The sequence below is a fragment of the Schistocerca gregaria genome, chromosome 1 (assembly GCF_023897955.1).
Source record: "Schistocerca gregaria isolate iqSchGreg1 chromosome 1, iqSchGreg1.2, whole genome shotgun sequence".
Taxonomy (NCBI): domain Eukaryota; kingdom Metazoa; phylum Arthropoda; class Insecta; order Orthoptera; family Acrididae; genus Schistocerca; species Schistocerca gregaria.
Window position 1 is genome coordinate 197,702,730 of NC_064920.1, and position 23,127 is coordinate 197,725,856.

Genomic DNA, 23,127 nt, shown 5'->3' on the forward strand with positions numbered 1-23,127 from the left:
GCAAGGGAGAGAGATCCGACCAGGAACGCTCTTCGTTTGTTGTTGTGGTCTTCAGTCCTGAGACTGGTTTGATGCAGTTCTCCATGCTACTCTATACTGTGCAAGCTTCTTCATCTCCCAGTACTTACTGCAACCTACATCCTTCTGAATTTGCTTAGTGTATTCATCTCTTGGTCTCCCTCTATGGTTTTTACCCTCCACGCTGCCCTCCAATACTAAATTGGTGATCCCTTGATGCCTCACAACATGTCCTACAAACCGATCCCTTCTTCTAGTCAAGTTGTGCCACAAATTTCTCGTCTCTTCTATTCTATTCAGTACCTTCTCATTAGTTAAGTGGTCTACCCATCTAATCTTCAGGATTCTTCTGTAGCACCACATTTCGAAAGCTTCTATTCTGTTCTTGGCTAAACTATTTATCTTACATGTTTCACTTCCATACATGGTTACACTCCAAACAAATACTTTCAGAAACGACGTCCTGACATGTAAATCTATACTCGATGTAAACAAATTTCTCTCCTTCAGAAATGCTTTCCTTGCCATTGCCAGTCTACATTTTATATCCTCTCTACTTCGACCATCATCAGTTATTTTGCTCTCCAAATAGCAAAACTCATCTACTACTAACTTACTAAAAAAAAATTGTTACAATCCATCGCAATCAGCCACAGTCTGACTGCCGCTATACCTTAAAATATTATTTATGAAATCATAATTACATTTCACAAAATTAATTTACATAAGTTAATTAGATTTGATGTTATTTACAGTAAATAAATAGATAAGTCCACGTTTTTGTGCTTTCCGTACATGTGATCTACGTATACGTGCTGTACACACAAATATAAGACAAAAATACCAGAAAAAATGCACTATTTATTCAAGGGAAAAAGCTTCAGAAATTGGGCCAGTCAGTAGCGCGTTGGTTCACCTCCAAGCATTATGTGAGTAGTTATTCGTCTTGGAACTGATTGACAGAGTTGTTGGATGTTGCCCTGAGGGATATCATGCGAAATTCTGTCCAACTGGCGTGGTAGAGTATCAAAATCCCGAGTTTGTTGGCGGGCCGTACCTATAATGCTCCAACCGTTCTCAATTGGGGAGACATCCGGCTACCTTTTCTCAAATGGTTCTAATGGCTCTGAGCACTATGGGAGTTAACATCTGAGGTCATCAGTCCCCTAGAACTTAGAACTGCTTAAACCTAACTAACCCTCAGGTCATCACACACATCCATGCCCGAGGCAGGATTCGAACCTGCGTCTGTAGCAGTCGCGCGCTTCCGGACTGAGCGCCTAGAACCGCACGGCCACCGCGGCCGGCCCGGCTACCGTACTGGCCAAGACAGCGGTTGGCAACACGGAGACAAGTAGTACGAACTCTCGCTGGGCGCGGGCGGCCATTATCTTGCTGAAATGTGAGCCCTGGATGGCTTGCCATGAACGGCAACAAAACGGGTCGTAGAGTAGCGTCTAAGTATTGCTGTGCTGTAAGGCTGCCGCGGATGTTGCCAAAGGGGAAATGAAATGGCGCCTCAGGTCATCACTCCTGATTATCGGTTCGTATGGCGGGCGACAGTCAGGTTGGTATCTCACTGCTGTCTGGGCGTCTGCAGGCACGTGTTCGGTGGTCATCGGTCTCAGTTCGAAGGGGGACTCATCACTAAAGACACTTCAGTCAATGAAATTCCAGGCCGAATGGGCCCTACGCAACCGCAAATGGGCTTATTGGTGGTCAGCGGTCAATGGTAGCGCATGGGGCGCCCTGAGCTCAACCGACTTTCTGTGAGCCGTCTATCAACGGTCCTTGGGGTCAATGGAGCACCAGTTGCTCGTCGCATCGTTGATAACGATGAATTCGGGGCTCTGAGAGCCGCTCCGACGATTGCTCGGTCCTGACATTCTGTCGTCTATCTAAGTCAACCGCGTGCTTCTTGAAGGCGTGCCGGCAGCGGTGGTCTTGCGGTTCTAGGCGCTCAGTCCTGAACCGTGCGACTGCTACGGTCGCAGGTTCGAATCCTGCCTCGGGCATGGATGTGTGTGAGGTCTTTAGGTTAGTTAGGTTTAATTAGTTCCAAGTTCTAGGCGACTGATGACCACAGATGTTAAGTTGAAGACGTGTTCGTTCGGCCATAGTTCACACATTCCTGCCAACATCATCGAAGAGTGGCATCGCTCCTATCGAAATGTCGAGGGATTCGCTGTTTTTTTCCAAATGGATTCACTGAGCTCAGATACCCGTCGTCTCTCAACTGCTGACAACTGCGTACGAGGCGTGTTTTAAAGCAAGTACCGTTTTGAAATTAAAAAAAAAAGACGTGCAAAGATATCTCGATAATTTTATTTTTATATGAAAGTCTGTACCTTAATCTACACACTGACGCCATTGCAGACTGATTCTTCCTTGTTTACTCTGTGTGCTTAGTGTATCAGACCGATAATCGTGAGTCCCGCCGACTGTGAAGTACGGGCTGTTATAAGATTTCTTAGTGCTAAAGGCCTAAAAGCGATCGATATTCATCGCGAGATCTGTGCAGCTTACGGAGAAAACATTATGAGTGATGGAATGGTAAGAAAGTCGGTGAGAGCATTTAAAGATGGACTTACAATATGCATCGTTCATGAAAGGTTGGTGCAGTATGTGGACAATAAGGCGAGAGAATACAGACGCTTTACGATTTCCTCCTTGCGGTATGACTTTTTCTCGTAGTGTTTTGTATGGCATTGTGACCGAGCACTTGAATTACCGAAAATTATGCGCACGTTGTGTACCGAAAATGTTGACGGATGTGCACAAAACTAAACGTTTAGACAGTGCATTGCCTTTCCTTGAGCGGTACCACAACGACGGTGATGCTTTCTTAAGCCAAATTGTTACGGGCGATGAAACATGGGTGGCCTACGTCACACCAGAATCAAATCAACAGTCCGTGGAAGTTGAGCAAGGCCACCGTTTTGCTGCAAGACAATACCCGTCCGCACGTGGCGAATCAGACCAAAGATCTCATCACATCTTTCCGGTGGGAAACTCTATATCATCCTCCGTACAGCCCAGATCTTGCGCCCAGTTACTACCGTCTGTTCCTGCACTTGAAGAAACACCTGGGCGGTCAGCGTCTTCAAGACGATGACGAAGTCAAAACAGTGGTGATGCAGTGGTTAACAAGTCAGGTGGCAGACTTCCTATGAGGAGGGTATTCAAAAACTGGTACAACGTTATCACAAGTGCCTCAATATTGGCGGAAATTACGTAGAAAAGTAGATTAAGGTACAGGCTTTCATCTAAAAATAAAATTATTGAGATATCTTAGCACGTATTTTTTTTAATTTCAAAACGGTACTTACTTAAAAAATACGCCTCATATATTGTTCAAGCGCCTGTCTCGGAAGTATAGTTACTGTTCAACTGAGTACACGGAATGAAATTCGCAAGGTCTTTGTGCCCTGTTATCGATATGTCCCATGTTTACTAAACTTGTCAACAGCGCCGTCTAGTATGTTATATAGGATGGTGTACAGCGTAGACTAAGAGAAGAGCTCGGAGACAATAATTGTTTGCATCACCATAACAATGCAGCTGTCCGCAGCTCGTGGTCGTGCGGTAGCGTTCTCGCTTCCCGCGCCCGGGTTCGATTCCCGGCGGGGTCAGGCATTTTTCTCTGCCTCGTGGTGACTGGGTGTTGTGTGATGTCCTTAGGTTAGTTCGGTTGAAGTAGTTCTAAGTTCTAGGGGACAGATGGCCATAGATGGTAATTCCCATAGTGCTCAGAGCCATGTGGAACAATGCAGCCTGTCATAAAGCATCGTATGGGAAGCAGTGGTTAATGGTTTATGGGCAAAAACATTCCTGAAATAGACTGGTTTGCCAACCTGAAACCCGTGGAACGTCTTTGAGATGAGGAAGAGCGTCGACTTCGCCCCAAATCTATCGAAAGGGATTTAGTGTAGTATTAAAATCGCTATAGACAACTGCATGTGATGCACTTCCTGAAATGTATAACAGCTGCTCGCAATCGCCAAAAAAAAAAAAAAAAAAAAGGTTTCATCATATTTTTCGTCGAAATTAGTAAACTAGTAAACATCAGTAACGGAGAAGATAAGAAAAGGAACTTTTAATTCGCTTCCACGGCCTTGAAAGTATAGCAGTTTGCAAGTATGAAAATAGTTGTTCTGGCAGTCAAACAATCGCTTCGTGTCGCGCTTAAAACATTTTTAAACCAATGAGTCAAGTATTGTAGAATTCGATACTTCGTTGGCCGCCTGCTGTCTGGAAAAATTGCACGATGTCTAATCGTACAGCTACAATACATGTCACGTCAAATTCCTACTTTCCTTTTTCCCTCCAGTCTTCACAACCATGACGCTCTTGTGTTTGTCATGGCAGACATACTACAAATACCCACAGCTCTTTCTCAATTTTTTTAGGAAAACCGTTTCTAACTTTTCAAAGTCTAGCATAACGAAGATTTTGAAATGTAGAAGCATTTACATGTATTTTATAACAGCGTACTATGGTAACATAAGATTGTTTCTCCGTAAAGTATCAACGCCCACTGAAAGCTGCTTTCTTTGCGCAGTGTTGGCAGCACTGCACCGCTGTCGCGGTTCGCCGTTCCACATCATCCGGCTGCAGTCGGAACTGGCGGCGTTGACGCGGCGGAATATCTTTTTGTACAACATTGGTAAGTAGACTTGTCAAACTGCTTTTAAGAAAGTGTTATGTGTAATTAGGCGGCAGATATGCACGTTGTAACAATGTTTTAACTGACAGGGCGTATTTTTATCCGCATTCTGTGACAGCTTCGGCCACGCGGCTTTTGCTGCGAGGTAATCTGCAGGGCTGCTATGCACTCGGCGTGAACCATGTTATCAAACAGAGGTGTGTGTGTGTGTGTGTGTGTGTGTGTGTGTGTGTGTGTTTATCAGCTCTTTTATGCTTGCTCGATAAATTCATGTGTCGGAAACTTATAAATAATATACTATTTGTGCGAGGCTTTATTTTAATCACAATTGTATAGACACACGTTTGTGTTTGCGCATGATTCTTTAATTTACATCGATGAAAAGCTGTATTAATAAGCTGTTTGCTAAATCAGATGCCTCAGGTACACGCTTCTTTACATTTTTTTTACCTATGGTTGTTGAGAATCTGCATCATGATATTAGTATGGAAAGATGTCAACCACACCGCGAAGGCCTTCTTACGAAGTTCCAAGAACCAGTATTAAGTGGAGAATCTAGGAGTATCATAGAACCGCTTACCTATCACTACCGTAGGGACCACGAATCCAAGATTAGACTAACTACAACAGCAGAGGCATTTAAACTGTAAATTGTCACTACGTTCCACGCACTAATGGAACGTGAGAAAACACAACTAGATGGTGCAGTGCGTAATGTCCCTTACCGTACACTTCATAGAGATGTGAGACTATGAAAGTTGATGCAGATGTAGATAGTAATACGGGAATACAATGGCCAAACGTCGTAACACAAACACTTGTGAGAACTTCAAAGAAGGCGTGATTATCTTCAACCGATAGTCGAGCTTCGATGCTGCTTCCATGTGAGTAAGATGTCTGTCATATTCATAACTGCTTTTCAAAAATTCGCAGATAAGGCACAACATAACACAGATGTGCAATAAAGTTCTTGTTCCTCTGTATTTGCCTCCACTCGGACACTACTGAAGAAAGAAAACTCTGGAGATTATAGCAGTAATAGCCGATGTTTGGTTTCGTGTCAGTGCCGCAGCAACCTTCTAGGACGTCCACTTAATCGTTTCAGAGAGTGATACAGGAAAAATATGATATACACATTTCCAGTTTTTCCTTTCAGTTATTACAAGATTTTGTGACTTACATAATGTAAGAAAATTCTCACTGTCTGAGTTGAAGAAATGAAATGCTTCTGATAGAAATACGGAAGGCAAAGTTCCTCAGTACTGATCACAACCACGACTTGCCACCTGAAAATGAAGCTTAGCCCTCGAAACGCGGCGGGCCCTGTTAAAGAAGTAGCGACAGTTATTGACCGCAGCTCTTATCACAACTACGTCACTTTTATGACGCTTTCTTACCGGTTTTTATCTCGTATAGGAAGATAACTGAAATAAATATAGAAAAGTAAATGTCGTAACGATATATCGAGGTTAGGCGACACTGACCTTACAGCATCTAGCGGTCTTGCGTTCGCCGTTTTCGTATTTGTTGCGTCTTTCACTTCCGTGCGATGGAGATGGACTAAGCTGTGCCGTAATCTGGGAGGAAGAAGGGTTTAGTTATGAACAGAGATCATCCTGAAGACACTGACCATCTTTCAGGAGTTACACGACACACGAGATGCCACACTGCTTTTGTAAGACAGGAATCAGCTCTTTACTGGGATTGCGTTGTTGTTATTATTTAACGTAGAAATTTAGTTACTGGAAGATATTTATTGCGAATCGCTGAATGTTATGTAATTTCGAGAGAAGTGAAGATCAGGGTTTAACGTCCGTCGACGGCGATGTCACTAGAGACGGATTACAAGCTCGCATTCGGACAGGAAGAGGAAGGAAATCAGCCGGGCCCTTTCAGCCTGGAATTTGCATGTGATTTAGGGAAATCACTGAAAACGTAAATCAGGACGATTCCAATGTGTTAACCACAGCGCCACCTCGTTATGGCACGTAGATTCGAGATACTGCTTTATCGAGGTAACACGACGGCGGTATTCGGTATGATTCCTGGCAATATACAAAGCTGTACTTCATAATCATCAAGAATTGAACCGTTTCTGATTAATCCGTTGTAAAATAGTGCCAACGTTCAGGTAAAATTTGATTGAAAGTGTTCTGAACAGAAGTGTTCCATAGTCTTCTCGTGGCGTCCACAAGCCATTCTAATTAGCATCTTCAGATTCACCTTGCACATCACCTGAAGACGTGTGATATAAGCCTTCACTGACTCACGGCTGTTTACCATCATACACCGGCATCAAACATGCGATCGATATTTTTCGATTGCTTCTGACTAAAAATATTTTCGGATAGTATCGTGTCGAACCAAAATTTTCACCTGTTAGTTGGTTGTGTTTGTGTTTTGTTTCTATAAATTATGCCTATCATTTCCAAAATTTATTTATAGCCCTGTCTTTGAAGTGCAATAAAGTAATAGGTTTTGAGAAGAATAGATTTCGTGAGCTAGTCACACCAAAGCTAAGACTTTGTTTTAGACACTTTTTAGAAATATCTCTTTGAAGTTAAGGGGTTGCCTGAGCCGAAGCGTGAGGTTGTAACGCTTGGGTTCATACTCCTAGCTCCCTATACTCAAAAACACAAACCAGTCTTCATAAAGATACGTAGCCAAGATAAAACATAATTCCAGGTTCATATTCCATAGGTCAAATGCTATGATTTGATATGTATGACGATAGTATTTCATGGTGGTATTACAGCAATTTTTCTTTTATTTTCTTCCTAGCAATGCCACTTTCATGTCCACACTGTTCAATCAATATCTTCCAGACATAATTTGCATACATAAAGAAACGGCATTCTGTAAATGATTCCCTTTCGTATTATGAAGCATACAACACATTGGGCTGCAGCCTACACTAACAATTTATTAGCTAATAATTGCGTTTAGAGTCATGTAATTATTATGACGTACAGCTCACCGAAAATTCGAAAAATGACGACACAAATCAAAGATCAAAAGAAGATGGCTCAGCGGGAGAAGGCAGTATGAAGCTAGATGAGACTCGAGATGTACCACACGTTACATGTTCAGCCTTCAGTTTGTTTGTGTGGCACAGATTTTATATTGACGACTCTGATTTCAGTCATACTGAAAATTTGATTTAAGTTAGTGCTTTGTCTTTGTTTATTTATTGTGAAACTTCATTATTTAAATGTGTGTGTCTGTACTTAAATTGCCGAATGACGGAGAAGATGAAACTTCTACGTTATTTGATTCTGAAACAGCTGAGTAAAACTGAATGTACAGAGCCTACTATCTCTTTAATTTTTCTGATAATGTCAGCACTGAGCCCACAATACTTGTATTCTAGCGCAACGCAATCTGACTGCTGAAAAAAATTACAACCTAGCTTCAAATAATTAATTCAAAAGAATGACCTTGACTGAAAAGAAATCCTAACAATAACCTATACATTTCATTAAGCACTTACCTCACAAAAATCTTCATTACGCGAACTGCTGCAATACAGCGAGCGTCAATACTGCCAGCTAAATAAAAGATTCTAACTACTAAAGCCACTAACTACTAATAGGCATATGGTTAGCAAAGGAAAGATTTTGTTGCGAACCAAATGATGTATTTTTTACCTTAATAATGTGACATCCAGTTCAGACACGAATATCAATCGTAATTGACATCTAGTACAAAGGTATATAATCATGAATAATATTCAATCTCCAAGTCGAGCATGTACAGATCGTTAGTCTACGCTAACGCTTCAGACCTCTACCCTCCATCAATGCTAACTTCTCACATCTAACATCCGTCACTGCTGGCTGTTCACCTCCAACTGCTCAACAGTACTTCCATCACTGCTGGCGATTAACTTCCAACTGCCCAACACTACTGGCGATTAACTTCCAACAACGAGTCCAACCAGCCGCTGAGTCTCTTACAAAAGAAAGAGCAATCTCAGATCCAACGCAAAGCCCTACACAGCGCTGCCAACAGAGAAGGAACCCATTTACAATTGATCAAAAAAAAAAAAAAAAAAAAAAAGACCTACAGCTCGCGTACAGAACAGTTGTGCAACTCAGTCTTGAGTTCTCCTCGAGATTACGGATTAAAGGAAGACATCAAAAAAATCACAAACATACCTTTACATTTGTTACCTGTCGTTTCGATCAGTACGAGTGTATTACGGAAAAGAGCCCCGAGCTTAGAAGGGAATCCTTGCAAAGCAAAAGGGTAATTTCCAAGAATGATTGCCTATCGAAGTCGCGGGGTCCAAATGATACATATCGATCATGCGACTCTGGTGGCCGCCATTATGATCAATTATTTGTGATCGTCATTTTTATCTGTTTTCCGTCGTTTCCTTAGTTGCAATAAGTTACACACTTCTTCAAATTAATGGAAAAAGAGGGAATTGTTCGCGTAGCGTACACATCACTTGGACTTTCACATGAGGACAACATCGACGACGAGTAAGGTAAGTCATCTCCTTTGTAATTACAAGTATTTTTGTAACGGTCTTCTTTTGTCATTGCTGTAGCGACCACCGTAAACAGACTCATAACGCCCGCCACCAGAGTCGTGTGATCCATTTAGGGTCGTACATTCGATATGTATCGCTTGGACCCCGCGACTTCGATAGGCAATTATTCTTGGAAATTACCAACAAAAGACTTATCTTAATAGCAGACACTACAGAGGATGATTAGAGAACTAGAATTTAACACCGACTGCAGAATGAAAACACTACAACATTCATCTCGCTTAAGGTCAATGGCCTTGCCACGCAGGATGCACCATTTCTCGCCAAAATTTAACACTTTCGGTCCAATTGGTACCAGAATTATTTTTTTAGTAATGTCTTCTGCCTGGTTTGAGTGGCTCGTCACGAATTTCTCTACTGTGGCGACCTCTTTATCTCAGAGTAGCACTTGCAACCTACGTCCTCAGTTACTTGCTGGATTTATTCCGGTCGCTGTCTTCCTTTACAGCTCCCTGCATTGCCATGGAAATAACTCCGTGATGTCTTAACAGATGTCCTTCAAACCTGTCCCACCTTCTTGTCAGTGTTTTCCATATATTCCTTTCATCGCCGATTCTGCGGAGAACCTTCTCGTTCCTCCCTTATCAGGACATATAATCTCCAACATCGCACGACATTATTATTTAATCCGGCGTCATTATTTATTATTAACATCGCGCTTAACGACAAATTAAGGGAGACTATGGCTCGTACAGAGACATGCATACAATCATTTTTCCGTTGCTGCATTTGAGGATGGAATAGAAAATGAAATAACTAGCTGTAACACAATGTAACCCCGACATGCTCTGTACAGTGTCTTTTATTGGGGAATAAAAGACACAGATAGGGGAGAATACGAGCTCGGTGGTAGGAATGAAAGAGAAGAAAGAGTTACGCGATACATTTTAGCTATTTATGTCAAATGCGCTTTTCAAAAAGAAGGACGTAAACTTGGAAACGGATGGAAACACGGAACGATAGCAGCTAGATTACATCATAGTGAGAAAGTCATCCTCAAAATCAGTTACTGCATTAGAGAAGGCTGAATTTCTACAAAAAAAAGGTTTTTTTTTTTTTTTTTTTTTTTTTTTTTTTTTTTTTTTTTTAGAGATGGGGCCCCTGCACGCCCGCACCAACGTGGTGACCAAACCAAGAGTTCTACTGTCACCTCCGTCAACATGTTAGTTATCTAGTAAGTGGATCACAGGATGCTGGGCTGTGATGTTAACCGTGCATCTGGGTAAGACTACGCATTAACACGGTCCATCAGGTGATAGATAGTGGACGAAACGCGAGTGAGGGTAGCGATCTGAAGAGCAGAGGGAAAAAAGTGCCAAGGCTCTTGCCGTGGGAAAAAAAAACCTCTGTGACAGTGGGATGGTTAGTAAGAGCAGTAGTGGCTTACTAGCTGCGATAGTTCATGCAACGTTGGATTTGTTAGTATGGGTATCATGCATCATTACCGTGGGAAGCGATGGCGATGTATCCCAGTTGCTGCAGCCGCTACATTCCTGTGTAAGGAGGCTGTTTAGGTTTTCTTATTGGTAACGCCACGTAGCGTTCTGTATGAAAATCACTGGCTGTGCTGTGTGCAGTCTGTGGCTAGTTTGCATTGTTGTCTGCCATTGTAGTGTTGGGCAGCTGGATGTTAACAGCGCGTAGCGTTGCGCAGTTGGAGGTGAGCCGCCAGCAGTGGTGGTCGTGGGGAGAGAGGTGGCGGAGTTTTGAAATAGGTAAGAATTGGTGTCATGAACTGATATATATATTACGACTATTAAGGTAAATACATTGTTTGTCCTGTATTAAAATCTTTCATTTGCTAACTATGCCTATCAGTAGTTAGTGCCTTCAGTAGTTTGAATCTTTTATTTAGCTGGCAGTAGTGGCGCTCGCTGTATTGCAGTAGCTTGAGTAACGAAGATTTTTGTGAGGTAAGTGATTTTTGAAACGTATAGGTTAATGTTAGTCAGGGCCACTCTTTCGCAGGGATTCTTGGAAGTCCGATTGCGTTGCGCCAAAAATATTGTGTTTCAGTTTAAGCACAGTCGTGTATAAATTTTTCAAAGGGGACGTTTCATATCTGGAACAATCAAGATTGTTATATAGTCGTGGGAGATCGGCCATAGATCATCTCACTGTGTGGAGGATGTGTGGAGCTTGTCTGCATGCAATGTACGGTACGGCTTCCCTGCGTGGTGCCAGTTATTCGGCAGTGTATTCCAGCTGGATACCCAGTAATGGCGTCTGATTAACAGGGGCTCACCTGTACCGTTGTGTTTGCGTGTGCTTGGCCATACATGTTAGGTCCTTACAAGTAAGTCTTTTGGTCTTTTATGTTTCCATCTATGGTTGTGGTCGTAGTTCCTCAGACTCAGAATAAACGGGTTCTGCGAATGTCTGAGTTTCTGTATAGTCTTGTGGTGAGTTTGTGGATTACCTCCGTGAGAGTCTCAAGTCGGTATTCCCGCTGAAGGTCCGCGATGCATGTGTATCGTGGAGCATTGCTTACGATTTTGAGTACTTTGTTTTGTATGAGCTGCAGACGGCGCAGGCGTGTAGGCGCAGCGTATCCCCAGACAGGAGCTGCGTACATCATCAGGGGTCGAACAAGTGTCATGCTATATTCTCTTTTCTCTGTGATGTTTTCGACGGATTAAATAAAAGGTTGCGAACACTAGGTGTTTTCTTTGATTTAACGAAGGCTTTTGACTGTGTTGACCACAAAATATTACTGCAGAAATTGGACCATTATGGAGTTAGGGGAGTAGCTTACAATTGGCTCGCCTCTTACTTTAAGAACAGAAAGCAGAAGGTAATTCTCCGCAATATTGAGAGTGGTAGTGATGTTCAGTTTCAGTGGGGCACTGTTAAGTGGGGCGCTCCCCAAGAGTCGGTGCTGGGGCCACTGCTGTTTCTTATTTATATAAATGATATGCCTTCTAGTATTACAGGTGATTCAAAAATATTTCTGTTTGCTGATGACACCAGCTCGGTAGTGAAGGATCTTGTGTGTAATATTGAAACATTATCAAATAATGTAGATCATGAAATAAGTTTGTGGCTTGTGGAAAATAATTTGATGCTAAATCACAGTTAAGACTCACAATTCAACAAGAACCGGTATTTTGATCAGACAGAAGGGGCATATTGTAAGCGAGACGGAACAGTTCAAGTTCCTAGGCGTTCGGATAGATAGTAAGCTGTTGTGGAAAGCCCATGTTCAGGATCTTGTTCAGAAACTAAATGCTGCTTTATTTACCATTAGAACAGTATCTGAAATAAGTGACAGTTCAACACGAAAAGTAGTCTACTTCGCATATTTTCATACACTTATGTCATTTGGTTTTTTTGGGTAATTCTTCTGATTCAAAAAGGGTATTTTTGGCTCAAAAACGGGCTGTTCGAGCTATATGTGGTGCAGGTTCGAGAACCTCTTGTCGACCCCTATTCAATATCTGGGAATTCTGACATTGCCCTCACGGGAAATATTTTCTTTAATGTCGTTTGTTGTTAGCAATATTAGCTTATTCCCAAGTGTTAGCAGCTTTCACTCAGTTAATACTAGGCAGACATCAAATCTGCATGTGGAATGCACTTCCTTGACTCTTGTGCAGAAAGGAGTGCACTACTCTGCTGCATCCATTTTCAATAATCTACCACAAGAACTCAAAAATCTTAGCAGTAGCCCAAACACTTTTAAGTCCAAACTGAAGAGTTTCCTCGTGGCTCACTCCTTCTATTCTGTCGAGGAGGTCCTGGAAGAGATGAAAAATTAAACAAATTCCAGTGTTACATTGTTGATTTTCTTTATTTAAACTTAGGAATTGTCGCCTGAATACGTTTCTTATATTTCATTTTATCTGTTTCTACTATCGTGTTATAATTTATGTATTGACTCGTTCCATGACCATGGAGATTTCTCCTTAATTTGGTCCCACGGAACAATAAATAAATAAATACATGGACCTCGACACCCTTCTGTTCAGTGTGCTACTCTTGTTGAGCATAGGGTAGAGGTGTTTGAGCCTCGCGCTAGCTCGGTTGGTCATGTGTTGTATGCGGTCCAGCCAGCCACCGAGGTATTTGACTTTCTCACGGAAACGTATTGGGCGTGCATGTAGAGTTATTGGTCTGCACTATCGGTGTTTGCGCAGTTGCTTCGGTCTTCTAGTGAACAGAACGGCTTCGCACTTGTCGACGTTTACTCTAACACACCATTTCTCCAACCAAGGCTCAGCCACTTTGAGTGCAGTCTAAAAGCGTGACGTAATGTTTGATGGTTTCCAATCTTGCGCGAGGATGGCTGCTCATCCGCGTAGATTGTCATCGTTGTGTTGTGTGTGGTTGGGAGATCGTTTATGTAGAGGTTAAACAGTAGGGGCCATAGACTGCTTCCCTGGGGTACTCCCGCGGGTATACCGTGTCGTGTTGATTGTTTTCCCTGCACGTCAGTGTTGAAACTCCTTTCGTGAGTGTATTAGACGCACCAGCCCGTCGTGGATGCCCGCGTCGCTGAGTTTGCGAATGAGGCCGTTGTGCCATAGACGGTCGAAAGCCTTTTCGATGTCCAGGAACATCGCCCCTGTAGCTTTGTTCATGTTGAAGCCATGTGTTATATGTTCAACGACCCGTAAGAGTTGTGTTGTGGAGTGGTGATTCCTGAAGCCGAACTGCTCCGATCTCAGGATGTCATTTGTTATGCAGCGCCTAGTGATGCAATTGAGAATCACCTTCTCAACAATCTCACTGAGCGAGCTCAGAAGGCTGATGGGTCGGTAATTTTGTGGGAGGCTGTGGTCTTTCCCCGGCTTCCTGAACATCAGCACCTTGGCCCTCTTCCAAAAGGCGGGGAAGTGTTGGTGTTTTAGTATGGCATTCGTTATGTGTGTTAGGTACTCAGTAGCTTTGTCCGTGAACTCCTGGAGGACGCGGTTTTGAATGCCATCAAGACCAGGGGCTTTCCTAGCAGCGGAATGCATTATAGCCCAGGAGACTTCGGCTGTGCTAGCATGTCGAATGTCGTCACGCGATGGTTGGGCTAGAATGCGTGTAACCACCTGGTCAGTAGCAAGTGTGAACACTGTATCTGATGGTACCAGGTTCGGTGTGAATGACGCTGCGAGTGTGCGGGCCATTAGTTCTGCTTTCTCTTCCTCTGAGTATGCAGGTCCGTCAGACCCTTGAAGAGTTGGGGTCTACAGCTTCTCCCTGGTGAAGTGTCGGGCTAGTTGCCCGACGCCATGTCGCGTGGTGTCCAGCCCTTCAAGTTTTTGTATCCACTGTTGTGTTCTATATGTTTGTATTTTGTCGTGTATGATGCCCTGTAGCCTGTTAATGCGCCGTTTGAAGTACTGACCCCTGGTGCGCTGCCATTGTCTCCCGAGGCGATACCTCATTGAGATTAGGAGTAGGATTTCCTGGGGGGGGGGGGGGGGCGCACTGTGTTGTTGTGAGGTGCGATCAGGTATGGAGTCCTGGACGGCGTTAGAGAGGTTTTCTACTGCCTCGTCAATTTGTGCTGTTTCGTTAATTTCGTGTATGGGTGGGATGTGGCTATCGACCGTTTCCTTGAACAATGTCCAATTCGCACGCGCGTTGTTCCATGTGCTGCAGTGTTTCCTCAATGTGTAGTATTACAGATTGGTGGTTTGAGGTCAGATCGTTTTCAACGGCAACGTTGAGTGGCGATGTAATGCCCTTGATGAGGACCATGTCTAACACGTCTGGCCTGTGTCCCCTCTGATAGGGAATGTGCTTCGGTTCAGTCGGCGCTAGTATAATGCAATTTCTGCCTAGTGAATGTTCATACAGTTTTTTGCCGTTGGGATTTCGTATGCGTGAATTCCATTCTGCGTGTTTTGCTTTCAGATCTCCAGCGACTATTACTCGCGGTGAGATGTTGAGTAGTGTGCTGGTATCGCGTGTTGAAGTGTCTACAGGACAGTTGTATACTGATATCAGTGTGGTGTAGGCTCCGTTGAGCTTGACTCGATTTTTTCCAGTTCCGGGAGCTCTATGGTTGTGTGCTCAATGTCTTTGTGAATGACGATTGCAGTTCCATCTGCCACGGCGTCGCCCGGTCGGTCGGCACGATAGACGCAGTAGCCAGGAAAGTTTAGTTGCTTGTGCGGTTTAAGCTTAGTCTCGCTCAGTAGCGCGACAAGGGTTCCCTTGCGCTCCATGAACGCGGCAAATTCTGTCCTTTTGTTGTGGATCGAGTCTGCATTCCAGAACGATCTGTGATAGTGTGTGCGGGTTTGCGTCACCAGCCAGGTGTGTTATGTTATTCATGTGAAAGAGTGTTGTGATGGCAGTGTGTATGACAGCCCAGTATTACCCGGGTTCGGCTCTCATGAGCTGGGTGATGAGTGTAGTGACGGCCGTCAGCACCTTGGAAGGATATGAAGGGTCGTTTGTCGAGGGAATAGTGTTTCCAGTATTCCCCCAGGTGATGTGTTGGCTGTGGCAGCCTGAGGTGCTGTTGTAGAGTTAGCGGCCGCTTGTGCGGGTATTGGTGTGTTGTTAGGAGTGGCATTTGTGTTTATATTTTGTGACAGAGATTGTGGCGCCTGCGAGAGGGGGATGGTAGCGTGGGTTACGGTCTCGATGTCTTGTTGACTGTTTTCCTGTGTGTTATTGGCTCAAATGGCTCTGAGCACTATGGGACTTAACTTCTGAGGTCATCAGTCCCCTAGAACCTAGAACTAATTAAACCTAACTAACCTAAGGACATCACACACATCTATGCCCTAGGCAGGATTCGAACCTGCGACCGTAGCGGTCGCTCGGCTCCAGACTGTAGCGCGTAGAACCGCACGGCCACTCCGGCCGGCTGTGCGTTGTTGGTCTGTTGTTGCTGGGTGGCCTGTTGTGGTGAGTTTGTGTTCCCCGCTCAGTGTTTACGTGTACGTCTATTCCTCCTCTGGGCTTGGGGTTCTGGGGTTTCTTGTGTGGGTGTGTTTTCCTGTATAGCGTCGTTTCTTCGCAGCATGTGACTTCCTGGAGTGGGTCGTGTTGTTTGGGGGCATAGGTGTTGGTACCGATGCTTGTTGGTTTTAAGGTGTTGTCTGTGGCTGTTGTGTAGGTGTTGCAGCGGTTGTTTCGCGTGTGTGTGAAGGACGCTGAGGTTCTGCGGCCTGTGCCGTTCCGCCAGGGCGCGCAACCGTGGGAAACGTACGCCGTCCCTAACTGGGTTTGGCGCTGGCCTTGGGCGGGGAATGTTGTACTGAACCCTGTTCTTGTCTTGTTTACGCTTCAGCGCCTGTTTGTATGCACTGCACTGTCTGAAGCTAGCCACATGGGGCCCACTACAGTTGGCACAGCGTCGCTGGTTTGGCTGTGTTTGTGTGCAGGTGTTGGATCTGTGTCTGCCAGCATATCCGCGGCAACGATTTACCAGGCCACAGCGGAGGGCCGAGTGGCCGAATCGCTGGCAGTTGTTACATTGTTGGGGGACATTGAGTGGTTCGTAATGCTCTACACGTACGTCCATCCGCAGAAACCTCTTTATATGCAGGATGGCGCGGGAATCAACCGTGTCGTCTAACTTAACCATGTAGTGTGGTAGCGGTGCGTGTGTGCGGAACCCCGTCATCCGGGAGGCACTTTTGCAGTCGAATGCCGGATAGAGCGCCGTCTGTACTGTATCGTCGGGGGTACTGGGATCCACTCCCTTCATCACGTACTGCTGGGTTCTCTCGTCCAGTGTTCTGTATGTGTAGTGTTCGATCTTCCGATCTTTGAGGAAGGTCAGAAGATCTTTGTATTTGATGCCTGTGGCAACGTACAGTGAGGCCCTATCCCCCGAGTACTTTGCGTGTAGTGTACAGTTGATGCGCCTATCAGCGAATGAAGTGTTAAGTGCACTAAGGTTCCCATAGTTTTGTATAACGACTGGGAAGAAATCAGTCTTGTGTTGTGTGGGCACCGCTGCGGCTTTGTGTGCTTTGAGTTTCTTAGAAGTAGATACCTTAGGGGTTGTGAAGCAACTCAAATCGCTTGATACGGGCAAGTCTTCAGGTCCAGATTGTATACCGCTTAGGTTCCTTTGAGATTACGGTGATACAATAGCTCTCTACTTAGCAATCATATACAACCGCTCGCTCACCGATAGATCTGTACCTACAGATTGGAAAATACCCAGGTCGCTCCAGTGTTTAAGAAGGGTAGTAGGAGTAATCGATCGAACTACAGAACCTATATCATTGACATCGGTTTGCAGTACGGTTTTGGAGCATATACTGTATTCAATCATTATGAATCACCTCGGAGGGAACGATCTATTGATACGTAATCAGCATGGTTTCAGAAAACATCATTCTGGTGCAACGCAGCTAGCTCTTTATTCGCACAAAGTAATGGCTGCTATCGACAGGGGATCTCAAGTTGATTCCGTATTTCTAGATTTCCGGAAAGCTTTTGACACCGTTCCTCACAAGCGACTTCTAATCAAGCTGCGGGCCTATGGGGTATCGTCTCAGTTGTGCGACTGGATTCGTGATTTCCTGTCACGAAGGTCGCAGTTCGTAGTAATAGACGGCAATCATCGATTAAAACTGAAGTGATATCAGGTGTTCCTCAGGGAAGCGACCTGGTACCTCTGCTGTTCCTGATCTGATCCTGGGTGACAATCTGAGCAGTTCTCTTAGGTTGTTCGCAGATGATGCTCTAATTTACCGTCTAGTAAGGTCATCCGAAGACCAGTATCAGTTGCAAAGCGCTTTAGAAAAGACTGCTGTATTGTGTGGCAGGTGGCAGTTGACGCTAAATAACGAAAACTGTGAGGTGATCCACATGAGTTCCACAAAAAATCCGTTGTAATTCGATTACTCGATAAATAGTACAGTTATCAAGGCTGTCAATTCAACTACGTACCTGGGTGTTAAAATTAAGAACAACTTCAGTTGGAAAGACCACATAGATAATATTGTGGGGAAGGCGAGCCAAGTTTCATTGGCAGGACACAGAAGATGCAACAAGTCCACTAGACAGCTTACATCACACTCGTTCGTCCTCTGTTAGAATATTGCGGTGTGGGATCTTTACCAGGTGGGATTGAGGGAGGACATCGAAAAGGTGCAAAAAAGGGCAGCTCATTTTGTATTATCACGTAATAGGGGAGAAAGTGTGGCAGGTATGATACGCGAGTTGGGATGTAAGTCAATAAAGCAAAGACGTTTTTCGTCGCGGCGAGATCTATTTACGAAATTTCAGTCACCAACTATCTGTTCCGAATGCGAAAATATTTTGTTAAGGCCAACCTACATAGGTAGGAATGATCATCAAAATAAAATAAGAGAAATCAGAGCTCAAACAGAAAGATTTAGGTGTTCGTTTTTCCCGCGCGCTGTTCGGGAGTGGGATGGTAGAGAGATAGTATGATTGTGGTTCGATGAACCCTCTGCCAAGCACTTAAATGTGAATTGCAGAGTAGTCATGTAGATGTAGGTGTTCTTGTTCACCACAGCCGTGTTTGCGTTTTGTTTCGTGTTATTATTGTTGCTAGCCTGAGATGAGCTTGTAGGTGTAGGCAACAGCGCCTTTCGGTTGCCTAGCGAGTTTGGTTGCTCGCTTGTCCGTGTTGGTGTTTTTCTGGGTCTACGTTTAGGGCCCTCCACCTGCCAGGGCTCTGTGTAGTTGTTTTCTGGGTCATTCCGCCGTCGCTGCCTCGACTCTTGAGGCTGCGGTGTCGGTGGGACAAAGGTGCATGACTGTCCAGTAACAGGGGAGTGTAAAGTTATGTTCAGTGTTGCTGTTTTGGTTGGTGAGACGTCCACCCCGAAACGTTCGGTGATTAGCCGGCGCGACTCCAGCTGCTCTTGCGCTTTCGCGCCAAGCTGTCGAACGTCGCCAGCCGCTCCCTTGCCTTCGGTAGATTGCCGGGCACGAGTTTCGGCGGGTGCAGTCGATCCTCGCGCCTCGTGTATTGCAGTCTTGCTGCGGGTAACAGCAGGGGAAATGCTAGCAGCGTCCGCCATCTCGCACTTAGGGTTATTTATTAGGTGGGAAGGGGGAAACGACAACTTTGCTTTACTCGATAGGCGAGAAAAGTGTATCTTGTTCCCTATTGAAGTGGGAGCGCCCTACGCTATACTAACGTACTGGTACTGAAACAGATGATGACAGACTAAAGGCCGAAATACTAAATGTCTTTTTCAAAAGCTGTTTCGCCGAGGAAGACTGCACTGCAGTTCCTTCTCTAGATTCTCGCACATATGACAAAATGATAGTTATCGAAATAGACGACAGAGGGATAGAGAAACAATTAAAATCGCTCAAAGGAGGAAAGGCCGCTGGACCTTATGGGATACCAGTTCGATTTTACACAGAGTACGCGAAGGAACTTGCCCCTCTTCTTGCAGCGGTGTACCGTAGGTCTCTCGAAGAGCGTAGCGTTCCAAAGGATTGGAAAAGGGCGCAGGTCATCCCCGTTTTCAAGAAGGGACGTTGAACAGATGTGCAGAACTATAGACCTATATCTCTAACGTCGATCAGTTGTAGAATTTTGGAACGCGTATTATGTTAAAGTATAATGACTTTTCTGGAGACTAGAAATCTACTCTGTAGGAATCAGCATGGGTTTCGAAAAAGACGATCGTGTGAAACCCAGCCCGCGCTATTCATCCACGAGACTCAGAGGGCCATAGACAAGGGTTCCCAGGTATATTCCGTGTTTCTTGACTTCCGCAAGGCGTTCGATACAGTTCCCCACATTCCTTTAATGAATAAAGTAAGAGCATATGGACTATCAGACCAATTGTGTAATTGGATTGAAGAGTTCCTAGATAACAGACTAAGCATGTCATTCTCAATGGAGAGTTCCGAAGTAAGAGTGATTTCAGGTGTGCCGCAGGGGAATGTCATGGGACCGTTGCTGTTCACAATGTACATAAATGCCCTGGTGGATGAAATCGGAAGTTCACTAAGGCTTTTTGCAGATGGTGCTGTGGTATATCGAGGAGGCTGTAACAATGGAAAATTGTACTGAAATGCAGGAGGATCTGCAGCGAATTGACGCATGGTGCAGGGAATGGCAATTGGATCTCAATGTAGACAAGTGTAATGTGCTGCGAATACATAGAAAGATAGATCCCTTAACATTTAGCTACAATATAGCAACTGGAAGCAGTTAATTCCATAAATTATCTGGGAGTACGCATTAGGAGTGATTTAAAATGGAATGATCATATAAAGTTGATCGTCGGTAAAGCAGATGCCAGACTGAGGTTCATTGGAAGAATCCTAAGGAAATGTAATCCGAAAACAAAGGTAGTAGGTTACTGTTCGCTTGTTCGCCCACTGCTTGAATACTGCTCAGCAGTGTGGTATTCGAACCAGAGAGGATTGATAGAAGAGATAGAGAAGATCCAACGGAGAGCAGCCCGCTTCGTTACAGGATTATTTAGTAATCGCGAAAGCGTTACGGAGATGACAGATAAAGTCCAGTAGAAGACTCTGCGGGAGACACGCTCAGTAGCTCGGTACGGGCTTTTGTTGAACTTTCGAGAACGTACCTTCACCGAGGAGTCAAGCAGTGTATTGCTCCCTCCTACGTATATCTCGCGAAGAGACTATGAGGATAAAATCAGAGAGATTAGAGCCCACACAAAGGCATACCGACAATCCTTCTTTCGACGAACAATACGAGACTGGAATAGAAGGGAGAACCGATAGAGGTAGTCAAGGTATCTTCCACCACACACCGTCGGGTGGCTTGCGGAGTGTGGATGAAACCAAAAGAATGAAATATAAAAGTGGTCAAGAAAAGGAAAAAGACAGCAATAGTTACTTAGAAACGAAATCGATAGGAAGTGCAGGGAAGCTAAAGCTAATGGATGAAGGAAAATGGAAAGAAATCTACATCTACATGACTACTCTGCAATTCACATTTAAATGCTTGGCAGAGGGTTTATCGAACCACAATCATACTATCTCTCTACCATTCCACTCCCTAACAGCGCGCGGGAAAAACGAACACCTAAACCTTTTTGTACGAGCTCTGATTTCTCGTATTTTATTTTGATGATCATTCCTACCTATGTAGGTTGGCCTCAAGAAAATATTTTCGCATTCGGAAGAGAAAGTTGGTGACTGAAATTTCGAAAATAGATCTCGCCGCGACGAAAAACGTCTTTGCTTTAATGACTTCCGTCCCAATTCGAGTATTATATCTTTCATACTGACACTCATTTCTTCTTCCTGCAAGTCAGAAGACAGTTCCGCACCTTTTGTACTCTTTTCACATATGCGCTATCTCCTCTGCGTTTTAACAGTGGCATTCATTTTACACTCTTCATTTTGACCCCTTTGCTTTTAATTTAACCAAAAATCGAGAAGGAAGGTGTGGTCAGAAGAACATATTCAGCAACTAAAAAATTCAAATTAAGTTTTGGTTAAATTAAAAGCAAAGAGGTCAAAATGAAGAGTGTAAAATTAATGCCACTGTTAAAACGCAGAGGAGATAGCGCATATGTGAAAAGAGTTCAAAAGGCGCGGAACTGTCTTCTTACTTGCAGGAAGAAGAAATGAGTGTCAGTATGAAAGACGTTGTTGTTGTTGTTGTGGTCTTCAGTCCTGAGACTGGTTTGATGCAGCTCTCCATGCTACTCTATCCTGTGCAAGCTTCTTCATCTCCCAGTACCCCCTGCAACCTACATCCTTCTGAATCTGCTTAGTGTAGTCATCTCTTGGTCTCCCTCTACGATTTTTACCCTCCACGCTGCCCTCCAATGCTAAATTGGTGATCCCTCGATGCCTCAGAACATGTCCTACCAACCGATCCCTTCTTCTGGTCAAGTTGTGCCACAAACTCCTCTTCTCCCCAATCCTAAGACATAGCGAGTCCGTATAAGAGTCATAGTTTAACAAAGTTATGGATGACTTGCTATTAAAGAAGGCAGGATGTACGAGGGTCATTCAATAATTAAAGAGACAAAACTGGTCAGGAGAAAAAAGCGTTTATTTTTACAAAACAATACTTTTTCTACTTTTCAATATAATCCGCTTGAACATTTATGCATTTGTTCCAACGGGCTACAAGCTATTTTGTTCCGGCTGCAAAGAACTCTTTCTCTAGATGCTTGAACCAATTTCCAGCAAATTTTTTCACGTCGTCGTTGTCCTGGAACCTCTTCCCGCGTAACACCTCCTTCAGTGCACCAAACAAATGGAAGTCACTGGGTGCTAAATCAGGACTGTAAGAGGGATGTGGCAGTACTTCCCAGCCCATTTTTGTCGATGGCTGCACGTGTTAGTTGAGCAATATAAGGACGTGCGTTGTCTTTCTGCAGAATCACACCTCTCCTCTGCGATCCACGGCGTCTCTATCTCATGGCTGGCTTCACCTTGTTTAAAAGCAAATCAGAGTAGTATTGGCTGTTCACTGTACACTGCTCTTCGAGATAATCACAAAAAACTGGACCTTCGGCATCCCGAAACACCGTTGTTGATAATTCTTCCAGGTTATATGGCCGTGGTTCATGAAATTCTTCTATTCCTAACGTTTCTTCCACTACTACGTTGGACATCCTGAGAGGTATGGCTGGTCCTGCTGAGTCCCGCCGACTGACGAGGCGGGCGTCGGAGAGCAGCCTAAATACCGAGGGAAGTGGGCGTGGTCTAGCTTGCACATAGTAGCAGAGAGAAAACTAGTCAAAGATAAAATATAACTATCGATAATAGTCCGTCATAGATAAAAATCACTTGCCGATCCTGTAACGCCACTGTCCATATCTCGCTTAATTTCGAGGCCTCTTCTTTTCTATTAAAATTATCTTCGTGTTTATAAATTTCAATAGCCTCCTTACACAGTCGTGAATAATAGTTCGTGGTAGCACTTAAAACTGTAGTTTCAGAAAACTTAACTACATGGTCACCTGACTGAAGTGCATGTTCCGCAACGGGC

At 44.2% G+C, this 23,127-nt stretch overlaps 1 protein-coding gene across 4 annotated transcripts in view; it reads left to right on the forward strand.

Annotated features, from left to right (window-relative positions):
- LOC126336610 (organic cation transporter protein-like) overlaps window positions 1-23,127 on the forward strand; it is a 366,616-nt gene that overhangs the window by 161,449 nt on the left and 182,040 nt on the right. For all 4 annotated transcript variants that reach the window (XM_050000483.1, XM_050000492.1, XM_050000519.1 and 1 more), the window contains exon 2: window positions 4,580-4,684. The gene's annotated coding sequence lies outside the window, so the exon portion shown is untranslated. The remainder of the gene's footprint in view (window positions 1-4,579; window positions 4,685-23,127) is intronic.